General features: G+C 42.1%; 1 protein-coding gene across 3 annotated transcripts in view; it reads right to left on the bottom strand.

Annotated features, from left to right (window-relative positions):
- ATXN1 (ataxin 1) overlaps window positions 1–17191 on the bottom strand; it is a 274246-nt gene that overhangs the window by 110405 nt on the left and 146650 nt on the right. The window lies entirely within an intron of this gene.

Raw genomic sequence — 17191 nt, 5'->3', positions numbered from 1 at the left:
GGGAAAGATTTGTATAAATAAAGCCTCAGTCCTCTGAAAAGATCCACAAGTAGATTCTTATGTCCATACTGAATCACATCACAGGGGGCTATGTCAACATCTTAGGATCCAACTGCACAGATGCTTTTGCAGGGTCAAGGCAATGATGAGAAATTACACAAATGCACAACAATTGAACTGTATATATTTGTGGTGCTGCAGTTGGATATCTAGTTTGCCAGCTGGATATCCTCCAGACCCACCTACAAAAAATAACACACAAAATATAAAGTGCTACAAAGCAGCAGCAGTTAAAGTGTATTAAAACCAAAAATATATGTAACACCTATTCCTGTACCAGTAATGAGGATTTTCCACACCTGATTTTCTTGGATAGCACTTTTTTTCTTTTTTATCACTGACCCAAGCCAGGAATATTTCTTTAGAAGCCAACTGACTAACTCTTTTGACTTACCATACCCCTGAGATACATACTTGAGGTTGAGGAACTTGCATTAGTGGGTTTGGGGAATATGAAAAACATGCAATTTTAAGTGCCAAACTTGAGTTTCACCCTCAGGTCATGCCAAATACGTTTTTTTAAATGTAAATTATGCAGCAAAAATACAAGTAGAAGATTGTAGGACAGATGTGCCTGTATTTGCTAATATTCCCTGGGGGGTCCAAACAGCCCATCACTCATCAAGACAAATTCTTAGACTTTTTTTTTTAAAATCAGGGTTTGGAAAAACCACTAGGTTACACTCAAAAACTGAACCTTGGAAAGAATACTGAAAAATAGGTTGTGTGTCCAGGTGCCCTCTTATGTTTTATCACCTCTTTCTAGTTTCATTTTCTGCCACAACATTGTTTGTTTCTCCTTGAAATAAGCCTATGAAAACAGTTTTATGTAGTTACAGGATTCATGAACCTAGATACCACAGGGCTTGGCATCCTAAAAGCACTGTAGGTAGACAGGAAGCAAAGCAGACAGTCGGACAAGATCAGCTCATGGATGAAGTACAGCTGGCAAGACAGAGGTGATACTAGTGAGCAGAGGAAAGATTCTTGAAGAGTACGGCAGTCTCTTTTGCTTGAAGATGTACACACACAATTGTGCAGTTTAGTCTCTTGGATTCCTTGCTGGTGCTAACCTCTTGCATAGTACCATCTGCAAATCACACTTTGGTCATCTCTGATTGGCACTGTGACCTCACTTGCTGATATCTACATCACACATTCAGCTGGATTGCAGCAGCATGGCCACAATGACTTCAGGTCTTAGGGAACTCCAGCTACTGCCAAATGCATGTCTCCTCAGCAGCACAGCCTTTGGTGAGTGCAACAAACTGCTCAACTCTGCACTGACTTCCCATACAATTTAGGAGCAAGATTGAGGTCTCAGTCCTTATTAAGCATTCAGCATACTACATGGCATGGACACTCCTGTGGTTAACAACTTCACTCATCTGGCACAAGGGAACTGTACAAAAATGGCAAGGGTCATCTCAGTGGGAGACCAAATTTACCTAACACAGTGCTGTCAAGCACTGATACTCAAAAGATGAACACAGACTGAGGATCTTGGAAGTCAAAATAGAAATAGCTGTACTATTCTATATGTAGAGCCATGTGAACGACAGATATTGTTGGTTCAGTAACCTAGACTGAATTTTTAAAAAATTTGGCCATCCAAAAAATGGAAGTTTTAGGGGAGGTGGAAGCAGAACATTTTTGTTTTGGGTCAGCTCTAAATGTTTTTATTCAATCCAATCAAGGAAAAAAATAATCAAAAACGCTGAAGTAATCCAAAACACTCTCTCCCTCTCTCTAGTTTTGGATTACTTCACCATTTGTGATTATTTTTATTCTTTTATAATTTTTAATGTTAGGTTAGTTTCAAAATAAAAACATCATTCCAAAATGAAAAAAAAACCCAACCCATTCTGTTGCAAAAAGCTGAAGTAAAATATTTTGATGTTCTCAAAAATGTTCCCATTTTTGCAGGCAAAAAACAATTTTTGGTGTCCCTGAAACTACATTTTTTGGCAAACAAATTATTCACCAAAAATAAAATCAAATCAAATTACCCCACCACTACCACCACTTGCATTTCTTTCCATTTACTTGTAATACAGAATGTGGACTCAAAAGAATCCTGAGATATACTTAACATTTCTACAAAAAATAAACAGCGTTAGTTCTTAATATGATATAAACATTTCTTCTTTGCCTGGACAACATGCCCCATATTAGGCAGAGCCTCAGCTGCAGATCTGAATAGCTCCAAAAGTCAGAGGGTATCCGAAACTCGTATCTGATCCAAATTTTATAAATACCTCCTTTATAAATGAACCAAATGTAAACCCCACATTTGAATAATTCCCAAGGTTGGGGGATTGGGGAATATGTATCTGATCCGGGGGGTTGGGGAATATGAATCTCTCTCATTGTACCACAGGTCTCCCATTACTGCTCAGTAGACTTTCAAATGCTGTTGGAGGTAAAGACTTCTTCCAGAGCCCCCTTGACTTCAAACTACACAGAAGCCCACTCTAATTAACCAGAGACTTTCCAATAATTTTAGTAGTTGCCCAAATTGCATCTGCCAGTCACAGACACTAATCATTGAATTGAATACTAGTCATGCAGCACTATTGCACGCAGCCTGGGATCTCTGAAACTGACTTCTGGTTTGTGCCTGTATTTGCCTCTAAATATTTTCAACCATTTTTATGCTTAAGGATAAAGGCTAAATGGTGCAAATAGTCCTGAGGGTAGGCAGGCAGAGATTGTGCCTCAGAGAGGCACAATTCCTTCAGAAACAGTAGCGTTCATCCTCTAACTGGTACAATCCATTTGCCACAGTATACCCAACGATATCATTTCTGAATGCTCTCTGGAACATATGGAAGGGCTGCAGCAGGAATGGCTGCAGGCCTGGGGAACATCATGGTAAACTCCACCACCGTCTATATTCCATAGCAACAGCCTGTGCTGCTCTTGTTCCCTCCTGTGGAATAACCTCAATGAAGAGAGTGGAGTAATTGAGGTCTGATAGTGAAACAAAACAGAGTCTAGCCCAAAGGTTGCTTGAGAACTATTATAAGGTCTGAAATGTGAGTGCCTACTCTTTCAGCATACTAAATACACAGGAAACATGGCTGGTTTCTTAATACCCATCTACACCACAAAATAAAGCAAATTAAACTAATAACCTATTACACACTGACTGTCCTCTGAAACAGCTAGAAGTGGCCCTGACTTCAACTGTGCTCTGTAACCAGGATAAAATTTTGGATGGGCCAGAATTTATCCTGGTTACAGAGCTTGGTTGCAGTCATATCGCCAGTACAAACAGGAAGACATTATGTTATCTGAAGAGGCTATAGTTATAGCTGATAGGTGATACTGTAACTGAACTACTAAATAAATCACATATAGTCTACCCTTGCCTTAAGAGGTAAAAGGAATTTTGAATGCAGCACTAACTGAGACCAGCAGACTACACCCCAAGAACGGGGGAATTACCCTTTGCTTGTGCTTGGACACTGAATTTAGACCCCTGAGGATGAATAAAAACCATGGAGCAAGCAACAAGTCAAAGATATACCACAGTTACTCGAATATAAGACGAGGTGTTTTCCTTCAATCAACATGGAGAAAAAAAACCCTTGTCTTATATTTGCATACAAGGAAACCACATTAAATACACTGCCTATCTTAGAACTGCTGCAAAAAGCAGCAGTAACAGAAACCAACAATGAAGCGGATTAAATGCAGATAACATCGAACATGTTTATAAAGTGCATGGCCCACTTGGGGCAAACATACTGATAGGAACTTTTTTTTGCATGGCCCTTAAAAAAAATGTGCAGTTGCTCCCCGCAGGAAGCAATAAGCACCAGCCCCGGAGATACTGCAATATCAAGCCAATGCTCGGAGAGGCCAGAGCTTGTTCGAGCACCCTCCCCAAAATGCTGATGCGAACCTACAAGAATAGGCCCGTGGAGCTCATCTGAAAAAATATACAGTAGTCCCCGTTGAGTGCAGTCCTCCTCAGTGCTGACTGTTTTTCAAGTCACGGTGAGCCACTATACTGCATATACTTCAACTTCCTCTTCTCTCTCACAGCTGAGCTGAGCCTGTCTTACCCAGTTCTAATGACTCCTGTTTCTTCACCAGCCTTCAGTATCTAGCAAGCATCACCAAACAGGGCCACAGTTTATCCAGAATCCCTCTGTCAGCCCCTCTCTCAGCCTATAGCATATAATTAGTGTGGCCCTGCCCTCCATGAGGTGGTAACAAAACAGGTTGCCCTATGCCTCATCTGCTTATATATTTTTGGAGGATAGCGGGGCTCATGACAAGAACACCCACTTCTACTCATGGGTGTGGGGATAATTAGCACATGGATCCTTTGTAAGGGATATCTAGAATACACACACCTGCTGAACACTGCTATAATGTGGGGTCACAATGGCTTGAAATGTTGTTGACTCTGCTGTGGCCCAGCCCAATGAACTGTATAGTAAAATCATGAGCCATTTGGCTTTGAATTAATACCATGCATATATACCAGTTTAAATTTACTGCACAGTAAATTACTGTGGAGTAAGTGAGAACAGGCCAGCATATACACATGCAGGCTTTTGAGCACATCAGCACATTTGAGTAAGTACAGTAATAGCAAAGCTGAAAATCAGTAATCACCCATTTGCAATACTTGCACTTGTTGCAAGAAAAGATCAAGTTTTACTGATCATGACCATATCATTTTATCTTCTCTTCTTGTGCATTCTGTCTCTCTTTGCTGCCCTCTGTCATGGAATTTTGTTTTTCTAATTCACAAATTGGTATACATTAATATAAAAAAATTAGGAGATGGAAACTGTCTCTGTTTAAATTGTTTTGCTATTCACTATTATCCCTCATCTAATCCTTCATCGCTTAAAAAACAGTAATTAACTTCCTCCTTGATATTAAAGAATCTTAGACAGGTTCATTCCTGTGCCATTAAGACTGGGAAAGATGAAGCTGTATCTTCCTGGAGGTATGCTATTTCAATTCCTTAACAAGCATATCATCTGTCATGTTAAGAAACCTCTTCTAAATGGTTTTCAGTCAGGCCTGGGTGATTTTACATGTGCAAAATTTATAAAAGGATAAGGGGAAAATATGAATTAGCCATCATTTACAAGGTTAATCAAAGTTTCTCTACACAAGTCATGCCCAAACTTTGCTCAACCAAAAATGTCCTGACAATCTGCCAAATGCAGAAAGTCTGCATTAAATGGATCTGATTCTTACACAAAAGCCCCTTTGCAAGTGTTCCAGCCTTAAAAGTGCCTTAAATTATATCAATACTTGGTTTAAGGATATAGCAGCGCAAAATGACCTTTATGTACGTGAGAATCAGGCTCACTTTGTATAACTTAGGCAGACTGCAGCCCTGTTCCTCCACAAGGCCCCATCTGGCACAGGAAGTTGACGGGCCAGAGCTAGACTGTCTACTTTGCCTCCTGTGCAAAGGACAGTTGTCCATGGCTTTCCCCATTGGGCACATAAACACAAAGCAGATGAAAGTTTCACATTCACTTTGCACAGGTTTCAGCAACTAAAATTGCAAGATGGTAGGCAATCAAGCCGTCAGCACCTGGAACACCCTAACGGTCCTAAAACAGCACTGCACCAAATGAATCTGATTCTTAGTTACTTTTGAAATTGTTCTGGCAGTGTAAAGGTGCCTTAAATCGAGCATTTGGGGGAGACAATAGAGTTTAGAAAGTGAAGTGATCTCTACTGACCTGCAATCTTCAGAAGCCATCTCTCTGTATTGGAAGCCAGAGCCGCTAGAGGCAGCATTCTTTGCTCCATGGGACCCTGACATCCTACTCATCTTTTACTGGTAGGAACACATGATTTAACAAAGGGTGCCTTGAGATCCTTTCAAGGGTGCCACACAATGTTAGTATTAAAAGGTGCATGAACATGATCTATAAGATAAAGGCAGAGATTTCAAACAGGAATCTGTAGCGCTAAAACATTCTGACCTGCTGTAGTCTTTCTGAGTTCTTTTCTACAAAAGAATTGCCCTATTTTTTTTTGTAGTCAAAACAAGAGAAAACTATCTATGCAAGGGTGCCTTGAGTCTAAAAGGCTGAGAACCACTGCCATAGAGAAGCTGTCAAAAAAAGTCCAGAAAACAGTCTTACTGTGAAAGGCCTGAGAATCAATTCTCCTGCAGTATTGAGCAATCTGAATTATCTGTGGTTCATTCAAGCCTTAGAGTCCAAAATGATTATATAGAGACAATACTTACTACAGGCAGGCAGACAGATCCACGTTTGTTAGGACCTTGGGACTCTTATTTTCAAGATAGTGAGGGGCTCCAGAAAAGTCATGAGAGTCACAAAATGTTGTTCATCAGTAGTTTCTGCTCCCCTATAGGGTGTGAGGCACAAAACTGATATATTCTCTCTCCTTGCAGCATTCCATCATCCTTCAAAGGATCTCAAGGCACCCCAAGGTATCATGGTACCCAAGCTGAGAATCACTTGCCCATGGTAATTTAAGCTCAGAGCCAGTAATATTGAAGATATAACCAATAAAAATAAGATCTCCAGAAGCTTCAACTTTGAGAGTAATTTTTCCTTTTGTGAAATGTATTATGTAAAAATGTGGGTGCAGCCATCAGTTGAAGCAAAGCTTATGGTACATTTGAACAGCTAGATCATACTTCTGCTTTTATTACAGATGACAACTTGTTCAAAATGTAGGTCTAAATTCAACACAGAGTGTTTTTCATAGAACTGGAATAAAGCGCTCTTACAGTGTGGATGGATCACTACAGTCCCAGTGTTTTTACTCTCAATAGTTAACACCCCAAGGACCAATTATCCAGTAATCATTCTCTTTACCAAAATGGACCAACCAACTGAAAAAAATTACACTTGCATGTCTCCCTACTTCCACAGCAGCTACATCTACATCTTTTTTTTAGTTCTGATGAAACTTGAGCTAAAGTGTGGTAAGACAAAGGCTCTATTGACTCAATTTTTTTTCTGGATTAACATGTCTATTCATTTATAACAGAGATTTCACTGAACACTAAGTAACAGGAACACTACTTGGCCATAAATCCAGAGATTACCTGTTGAAACACTAACAGCAAATACCTTTTGATGTGGGCTGCTTAATGTGGTGCAAAAGCTAGAATTGTAATTATGCATTTCCTTCCTATGAATCTAGTATTAAAATTGAAGTTCTGCTGTTGGATGTATTCTGTGTGTATGTGTGTGCATCTGTATGTTTTTTTACAGGAAATACTCTACAGCTGAGTCTGCGATTTACCCACATAGTTGCACGTAGTAAATCTGCAACAGGGGTTCTCAGCTACTTCATTCACTGTGTGCTTCGACCAAGCAAAAGGCTAAAACAATTGCCATACTTGAGACAAATGCCAACATGAGTCATATCAGTCACAGCGCAAACATGTTTGCTGTTGGATGAGTCATTATATCGCATCCTGACTTCACAAACAGCTCTATAAATAATACTAATTTCTGAAGTCATTGTATTTCTTTAATGAAATTTCAGTTGTAAAATATTACAGGCTGTGGTGCCAAGCCTGTAAAGATTATACTGACTACAGAAAACATACTTGTTTTCCTCTCTCATTATTTATCACTGACACATACTTAAGCACTAGTAGGTAGGGCCTGCTGCTTTTGGTGACTGAAGCAGTACATAAGACTTACCACTACCCAAATATTGTTGGTAAGCTATGACACAATAATCAAACCAGTGCTACAAAATTACTCATGAAAGATACTTGAAAAGACTATGGATTTCATCTATATCCATTGAACTATAACTACAATACTATGATTCTTTCTAATGTTAATTATTTTCCACAATAAAATTCAGGGAATACCAAATTTGTGTAGAATGCAAAGCAACTTTGGGACTGGCATGGTAAATGACCAAAAACTATTTCTAGGAAGAGCAGGATGGCAGCCCTGCAGTTGTGCCTAAGTGCCCTAGGCATGGATCACAACTCTGCTGTGATGGACATTATTCATACACCGAACAAAAGGATGGGGTTTGTCCAAAAAGCCAGAAACCTACATATAATGAGACTGTCTACAGTTAAATAATGTAGCATAATAATTTTCAATTATTATACTATCAGTTGCTCTCCTTCAAGAAAGCATCCTTAGGCAGGGACATAATTCAAGCACATACCACATTGCTTTCCAGAAGAGGGATGGACTTACACATGTATCTAAGTGTTTTCCTGAACTGGGGCCAAAAATAATTGGTTAAAAAATGTTCAGGATGCTTCAATAAGCAAGGAAAATTGTTTTTTTGCTTTTCCTCCTTTAGTTAAGGGTTTATTCTCATTTTGTAGTAAAGAGGATTCACGCATGTACAAATCCCCACACGTCAAGATGAAAGAACCTTGCTTGCCTTAATTGTTTTGTAGACTAACCACTCAAAAGTTCATTTCTGTTACCTTTCTCAGGCAAAATAAGAGGCCTTTTAGAAAAATTCTATTGCTAAAACAATGAAATTCTCCTGGGAATGACTTCGTTATGGAAATGAAGTGACAGCTCCTTTTATCTAGCCAAGCAGAAAGTCTGCATTTATAAAAGGCATTCTGTGCACTAAGTACAGTGAGTGGGAGGACATGAAAATGCTATTTTTAATACAGATTTCAGTATTCCTCCCATACAGCTCTCCTACATAACAACAACAATAATAATTAATAGTGCCAAAAAAAAAAAAAAAAGAACATTACGTTAAAGTTGACCGCAGCACTATACAGGAACAAATAGTTAATAGTTTTACAAGATTTAGGGACAATCCAAGACTCTATTTAAATAAACTGGAGCTTTGCCAGTGATTTCAAAGGAGCTAGCACTTGACCCTCCGATTATAAATTACCATTCAAATAAAAACACTTTACTTTATTACTGTAAATACTGTATACTGTAGTACATTATTACTGTGAATAATAATTTAAATGCTGTCTTTTATTTCCTTTCAGAATTTTACTTTATATGCCAGTGAACATGTTGTTAGCTCAGGAACTTCCAGGAGTCATTCTGTGTCTGGATGAGTGTCCACGACACTGTCTAAATGTGGAAAGGAGTAAGTCCAGAAGAAAACCTAGGGACAAATGCCTTACTACGGTACACAGACATTTGCTGCAACCAGTCTATGATCATGCAGATTACTTTAAACCACATGATTGTAGATAGGGAGTGGCAGATTGTCCACAAGTTTGCCAGTGCCAGGAGCCACAATGGGGTATAACGCAGGATGATGGGAGGAGTAGGTGGGATCGAGGGGAGGGCTACCAGGTCTAGAAGGGAGGGAGTTAGCAGGTTCATGGGGAGGGGTTGTTCATCCAGGGGTAGAGGAGGTCAAAGGACTAAAAATAACTCAGGCAGGGTCAGGAGAATAGGAAGAGTACAGCCCCAGGGCTGGGCCCTTTCCGTGCTGTGCGCTGAACACATATAGGCATTCGGTAGATCAGGCTAACCCATTCGTGATCCAAGTCAGTGCACCTCCTAAAGTGAGCTAATACAGATCAGACCCATTATTTTTTCCCTGATTTAACCTCCCCAAATGTCTGCACAGATAGGCACTTAGATCAACCTCACCCTAGTTAGGTTGATCTAAATGTCATGTCTGCACATACTTCAGTGCAATGAATGGGATCTGGGCACAGAATGCAGGCTTAGGCCTGATCCACAGCCCATGGAAGTCACCTGAAAGCCTTCTATTTACCTCACCAACCTGTGGCTCAACTCCTTCGAGATCATGAAGGTAAAGCTTTCAAAAAGCACGCACAGCATGTGCACTTCCATATAGAATACGTGGACCAAATTCTGCAATCGTGACAAGAGCACAGTGTCCAATGGCTTCAATCTGAGTTCCCATTAATTATCTGAGGGCAGAAGCTGGCCCTTATTATATTCAAGTTCCTTTCCAGCTGTGCGATTATTTGTAGCGGTAATTAGGAAAGCCTCTGAGCCTCATGCTTAATAAAAATGAAGAAGAGAAAACAGGCAATAACGAAAGGCATGAAAGTACAACCTGGAAACTGCTAAGTGTGACTGCACTTAGGACAACCCCACCACTGGAAACCCCCCTTATTTCATGCTAAATTAAGAAAGAAAAACTCTTCAACGTTCAGTAACTCTTAACACTGAAACACTTTAGAGTCTGCCACTGACTCATACTGCATATTCAGAAACACTCCCCCCCTACACACACACACACACACACACACACACACACACACACACACTTACACTGCACTTCTGCACTTTCTCCCTCCCCCCTCCAGCTGCTAGGGGTACCAAGGCTGACTCATGTGATTCCCCTTAGATTTATTTTAGTCCGCTTTGCTGGCAAGGAGCAACCGTTGTTAGCAATGGCATGAGCTAAGTCTCTAACATTCCATGAAGCAGTGCTTTTGACAAGCTGCCCCAATGAAGATTTGTACAGATATGACCCTTTTTAAAAGACTGTAACTTTAATAATTAATTTAATTGAACAGATCTCTCCTCCTCTCTGCCTTCAAAACAGGGTTTTGCTTTCCTACAAGACACACTTTCTTTCCATTAGCCTGGACTTGGCCTTTCTGTTGAGTGAAGTTTAGGCATATTGAAATATACACTCCTAACTTGAGACTTAGCCTGACTTAAGTGTGCTTCATGGGAATAGGCAATGATAACAGTTAGGAAGTATACAGGTCCAGAATAAGTTAGCTCTAGGTTCTGTTCATCAGGCTATGACAAGCAAATTTGCTGCTGGTCACTTTCTTAATTCAATGCCAGCAAATAAATGCTAATTTTGTATTGTTTAACCCTCAATAAAATTAAAGCAATAAGCGCTTATTTAGGGCTTTACATACTATATGGTCTGCACTGTATGATCCTAGGTATGACAATAAACTGCATCCAAACCGTGGCAATGTGGTAGGGCTACTCATGGCAGTGTAACTCCAATAAAATACCATAATGTTGCAACCTCCAGAGTAAGGCAAGTATAGGGTGCCTCAAAACCCTAGCTCCCACTTCCTTGTGGGTATTACTTGATTGGAAAAAGGCTAAGGGTCATCATCACCCTGACAGAAATACACCTTTGCTAAGGCATCAGGCAGTCAGCAGCAGTTCTTATGCAGCAGCCTGGTGCAGATGGCTGGACCTGATGATCTTCCAAGGTCCCTTCTGGCCTTGCAAGCTATGAATTGTCCATTCCTTTGACAGAGGCTACAAATACTGATGCACTGAATGTCTGGACTCGGCCTGGCCTTTGGATTCTGTGTCTCAATGATCTAAAGAGGGGGTGGTAGAGGTCCTGGACAATCTCTACTCCTCCATACTCTTGCCTAGGTATAGGTGTTGAAGGTTTCGGTGTGACAGTCACAGGGCTCTGTACAAATGGATTCATCAGGTACCTTATATGTATACCACGATCCAGAGGATTGACAGTTGCTTACCACATACTATAAACACCATGGAGAATGTAACTGGCCATTCAGTTCTCCACACACCTACCAAGTAAATCACGTATTATTTATTAATTCTATTATATAAATAGGGATGCACCAGAGAGAAGACTTGCCCACAGCCAGCATGCTGGCTTTAGAACACAGGCGTCCTTGTCTCCTGGTCCTGTGCTCGGTCTACTAGACCAGTGGTCTCCAAAGTGGGGTGCACAAGACAATCCACTGGGGTGCAGGAAGAAAATATTAGAACTTATATTTATATTTATATAACTATACATATATTGAGGGTGCGTGCTCAAAAACTTTTTACTGATAGGGGTGCACGATCAAAAAAGTTTGGAGACCACTGTACTAGACCATACAGATTTTCCTAAACCTTATAATTTTGTAATTCCTTTTTTTAAAATAATAAACTAGATCTTATTTTCATTCCAGTCCCTGTGCACTGCTCAACGGTGGATTATATGCAGAGCTGTATATGCAACTGATCCTCCAGTAGCTCGATAACAGGCCCTGAATTGCTCTAATTCATACTGGGGTCCGAGTAAACTGGCCCACTTGTAACCTGCTCCCAGATGTTTCATTGCTTCGTATTTCCCCCTGAGTAGCAAAGATCATATGCAGGGAGTCCAATGTCTTTAGAAAAGAACTTTTCACAACAGGTAACAAAATCATGCTGCCTACGCTACTTTCAAACTGTTGCAGCTAGAACAGCACAGGGCTCAGTACAGCTAAGCTTTTTTTAGCTCTTGCCTACACTACACTATAATCAAGTCAGGGAGCCAATTACAAAGGCAGTTATTCCCTGATTTTGTTACAACACAGTGAAAAGCTGTAGTGTAGGTGGGACATAACTGCTTGTGTTACACCATGTTCAAGCTTAAGGGTTGTCTATACTTAAAGGTTTTGCTGCCTCAGCTGCAGCAACCGCATTAAAGCAGTCAGTGTGGACACAATTATTCCACTATAAAAGTGCTTATTTTAATTGATGGTATGAACTAAGCTATTCAGCTCTAAGTCAGCTTTATAGCAGGATAACTGTGATCACAGGAGAGGTTTTGCTGTATTATTCTGTTGAAAAAAAAAAATCACACCCTTAAAAGACACTATTAGGCTGGCAACATTTTTTAAGCATAAACCAGCTCATAGCTGGCCAGCACAAAGGCTTTACAAGGTAGACAGGAGGACCTCATCCAGTAACTTTTAGCCAGGCTTTTCATTTGCTCAGAGCCAATCCATTGTAACCGGCTCCCCTGACTTGGCTATAGGGCTTGATTTCACTGCAGAATTAGCTCAAGGGAACCAAATACGAATGTATCCACTTCCGCCTAGTTCAAGTCAAAGCAACAGCCAATGGATTAGCAGCCAAGATTGCCTGATTCTCCCCCGCCCCCGCTTCCCAAACTTTAATCTGGTCCCTCAGTTAGCATGATCTTAAAGCACCACTTAATCCAAGCTAAAGATTTCTTGGTGTGTACACTTACCCCTGCACTGCGGACAGGCCTGCAGCTGTACAGTACATGGAGCTCAAGTGACTGCATGAGCAAAAAGCTGCTCATGAGGCTTCCCTCCCTGACCCTCTGTAACACTAGGGTTTCATTTTGCTTTCTGAACACAATCTGTGACTGAAATGAAGTGGCCTTCAACACTGTCTGGACAGGAACTGCTAAGATGGCTGGGGTGAAAGGCCATTTTCTCTCCCTCCTCCCACTGGCTATCAGTAGCATCACACCTCCGTCTGCAACATCCAGAAAATGACAGCTAGGTCCACCTCATTTGACTGTATTCATAATATCCATATTGCAATAGGAGTAAGAGTCTGTGCTTCGAGAAGGGATTATGTCATGCATGGGTGTGATACCCTATGCCGCTGGGCAAGGCATACAGCCATCGCCTTGTGCCTTCTCATGCCTTATTGTACAAAATCCAGACAAAGATGTAACAGAACAGCTTAACAGAGCAATGCTATGCACATCCCCAGAAAGCTTACATCCTAGAGGACTCTGTTACAATGATCCTAAAGATCTCATTCAGATGGAAATCAGAGCCTCCCCACCACAGCACATTCTTCACTTCACCCCAAAGGGCTGCCAACCAACAGAGGATATTGGCAAGATACACGGCGAAGTTGCAACAAGCCTGGTAGGATGTGGCAATGCATGGAACACATCCTCTACCAAAAGGCAACTGGCAGTCAGTCTGAAGGCAGAAGCAGAAGGGAGTGGTTTCCTAACAAAACAGGCCTTGTGAAAAGACTAAGCCTCATTCTCCTCACCGCACGCAGCATTCTTAGGCAATCGACAAACATACTCCTATGAACCTTCTTATATGGATTGTTTTAAAATAAGACAGACTCTGCAACCCTTCCTGCCCTGTTTTTCTCACCCAGCCGGGTATAATAATGTTGTTACCAAGGCAAAGCCATTCAAAAGTTTTGCCTGAGGTTTTCTAGGCCAAAGGAAGAAGCAGCTAGATGGGAAAGTTTTCAGAAGTGGGAGTTGTGCCTGCCTTGTTTCTAATTGTAGTGAAACTGTCAACTCTCTGCATTGTGTTTCAAGACTTTACACTTCAAAATCATTCCCTCTGTGCTTTGAATTGCTACACTTTTAAGCTAACTACTTCTCAAAGTGCTGTTTAAAAGCTGACATCTTCAACCACATTTCAGGCTGAGAATAAATCTAAATTTGCAGAGTCTCATCAGGTCCCTACAAAAGTGCAGCCTTTTTTATTACACTTGACAGCTGATCTCTTAAAAATGATTTGTGCAGAAATCTGGTTCAAATTACTTCATATCAAGGCATTTAAAAGAAAATGCATTTTTTGTTATAAGCCAAAAAATAATGACACTTATCTCAGATTTAAAAAAATATGCAAGCAGCTAGCAACATTGAAACAAATCAGTAATCATTTAGCCCCAGAGCAAAGAAACCTCAGCTAACTGCAATCTATGATTAATTGTATTTTATAAAGGCTTTGGATTCTCTTTGTGTCAGACAGGCGAGGCTACCGCTGTATGCCTAGAGTCAAGTTAAAAGGCCTAATTCTATCTGGGGCTGAACACCCTGGACTTCCATTTACCCGGTGGGAGTCAAGAGCACTCATCATCTCACAGAAGGTGCTCGGTGCCTCTTGGAACTGAACCGAAGAGTGAACATTAGCATAATAACAAATCTCCAGACATACCAACATGTTAGTTCTGTGGTTTTTTACAGGATACAATCCTGCAAGGTGTTGAATGCCCTCCTGCATCTTGGGAGTAGAGGATGCTGACTGCCTTGCAGACAGGCCACAGCTCTTAACAGAGGCTTTACAATTACTGGATGTCTTATTCTGTTTGCATTCAGAGGCTGAGGGAAAAAATGTTTCTATGCACCTTGAAAAATAAAAATCTTCCAGCCCATGAGAAAAATTTGGTGGAGAAAGGAGTTGGTTCCAATGAGACCACTAATATGTTGATAGGTAGTTGCTTGAAATCATAGGGAGAAAGGCACTTAATAACAAATTCAAAGCATTTTAATTTCAATTGAGTTTGACTGTAAGCAACTCTGGCCACACAGTGCCCTGCATCAGATGTCTGCACAGTGCCCAGTACAGGGTGGTCTGGATACTGTTTGGAGGACTGGATGATATAAAAACAACAACAAAAAAGCAGTAACACCAATAACAAAGCTGCCTGGGGGTTGGACAAGTTTAAAGTTCTTGAATCTGGGCTAATATATCAGGACTGACATCACAACTCAAAGGCCTGGCAACTCCCCCTTTGTTATTTCTAAATCAGCATTAGCATCTCCTAGATGAATGTCCAATTTTCTCTGTATGTGGGGCAGCCCCCTATCCTGGCTCCTGCTACAAAATTCAGCTCTAGCTTTCACAGAAAAACCCACATGGTTTGGAATCATCTTGATCTGAGTTACCATTCAGCCTTTAAAGCACTGATTCTCAACCAGGGTGCCTTGAGATATTTTCAAGGGTGCCTCAGGAAGAAAATGTCAGCACTGTTAGGTGTGCAAACATAATTCCCAAAATAAACCCAGAAATTTCAAATACGAATTGCTAGCATGAAAAACATTCTGATCCACTGTGGTTTTTCTGAGTTCTTTGTAACAAAAGAAGTGCTCTATTTTTGTGTAGGCAAAAAATGCATGAGAATTATAAGCTGGCATTTTCTTAGAGGTGCCTTGAGTTTATCAAGAGGTGCCTTGAGTTTGTCTAGGAGGATCTCAAATCACGCAGTGTCTGGAGCCACTCTGCCACACAGGCTTGGCTTCACACAGGGGACTGGCCCCTTTGCGCTGGCTTTGGGGCCAGTCTGGATTGGGCTGCACTGGAGCCAGTGCAAAGGACCACCCCAATACAATGTGTACCATGTGCTACCCCTCTGCACCACATGCAGTGTGTGCGGCTAGTCCAGCTCCGCATACTGTATGCACCAGATGCATGCCAGGGCTCTCTCTGCACACAGCACAGGGAACCAGCATGGGATGCCTGCTGCATGCAGCACCCTACTGGGGTGGTCCTGCACACAGGCTCCAGCATGTACAGACAGCCTGGAGCCCGATCTGAACCGGACTGGTCCCACCTACAACCGTTCACCAATGACACCTTCATCAAAGGAAGTCCCGCTCACTGTCCACTCTTAGATGATGGCTAAAATTATGTGATACCATGACCATGAACAGTCACAAAAAGGAGCCTGGGTTATATGGCTGATGCAACAAACTTCAGGCAGCGGTTGGCAATGTTTTTTTGATTCCACAGGAAATATGGAGATGTGGCCTTTGCTGAACATACTTCTTGTAACCCTGAGAGTTCTCCTCTGCTTTCAAGCTTAAACTTGCCCTCATCCTGAAACTTGCCTCCAGGGAGCCGTGTGACTGGAGCCTTGTGAACAGGCTGCACAAACAGATGCCCGGAGTGCAAGTTAGCACAGGAGTTCGCGCAGGAGGGCAAGCGAGAGGGCCTGAGGCCCTGCCTATGAGTGCCCCAGGGTACAGTCCCAGACGTAGCCAACCCACCAGCTGCATGACAGAGATGGACACACGCCGTACACTGAGGGTCCCCTCGGGGTCTGCGCACCTTCCCCCCGGCACCTCAGAGGTCTCCACCCAGACGAAGCCTATGGTTCCAGGCTCCACACAGATGGAGCCCCTGGCTCTCAGCTGCGGAGGCTGCCCATCGCTTTTTCAGGCTCTGGGGCCCAAGAGCATGGCCACCTCCCTTTGTGGGGTCTGCTTCCTACTGGGGTCTCTGGCGCACCAGCTGGAGGAGCTCCAGGCCGCAGTCCAGAGACTGTGTGCTATCAGGGATTGTGAGCAGGATATTGACTCCTACTGCCAGGCCCTTCTCCCCCGGGAGACAGAGGGTCAACCATGGTTGCCTTCCAGGACTGGGGAGGACTTGAGGACTTCCCATGCTGTCCAGCCCAGGGGTTGGACCAAGGTGGTCAAGGGCCCCAAGGTCCACTGCACCAAGGCCCCCCCCACCGCTGGAGTTTTGTAACAGGTACGAACCTCCTGCAGCCCCAGAAGAGCCTGCCAAGCTGCCAACTCCCACAGGCAACACAGGCTGTACTGTAGCTACTGCCTCCGCTCTCCCTAAGACAAAATGCAAAGTGTTTGTCATGGGAGACTCTATCCTGAGGGGGACTGAGGGGGCAATCTGCTGCCCCAACCCCTTAGCCTGGGA

This window comes from Crocodylus siamensis, chromosome 3 (assembly GCF_052110815.1).
Source record: "Crocodylus siamensis isolate JL-2025a chromosome 3, ASM5211081v1, whole genome shotgun sequence".
Classification (NCBI taxonomy): Eukaryota; Metazoa; Chordata; order Crocodylia; family Crocodylidae; genus Crocodylus; species Crocodylus siamensis.
This window is presented reverse-complemented; position numbering and strand designations above follow the sequence as displayed.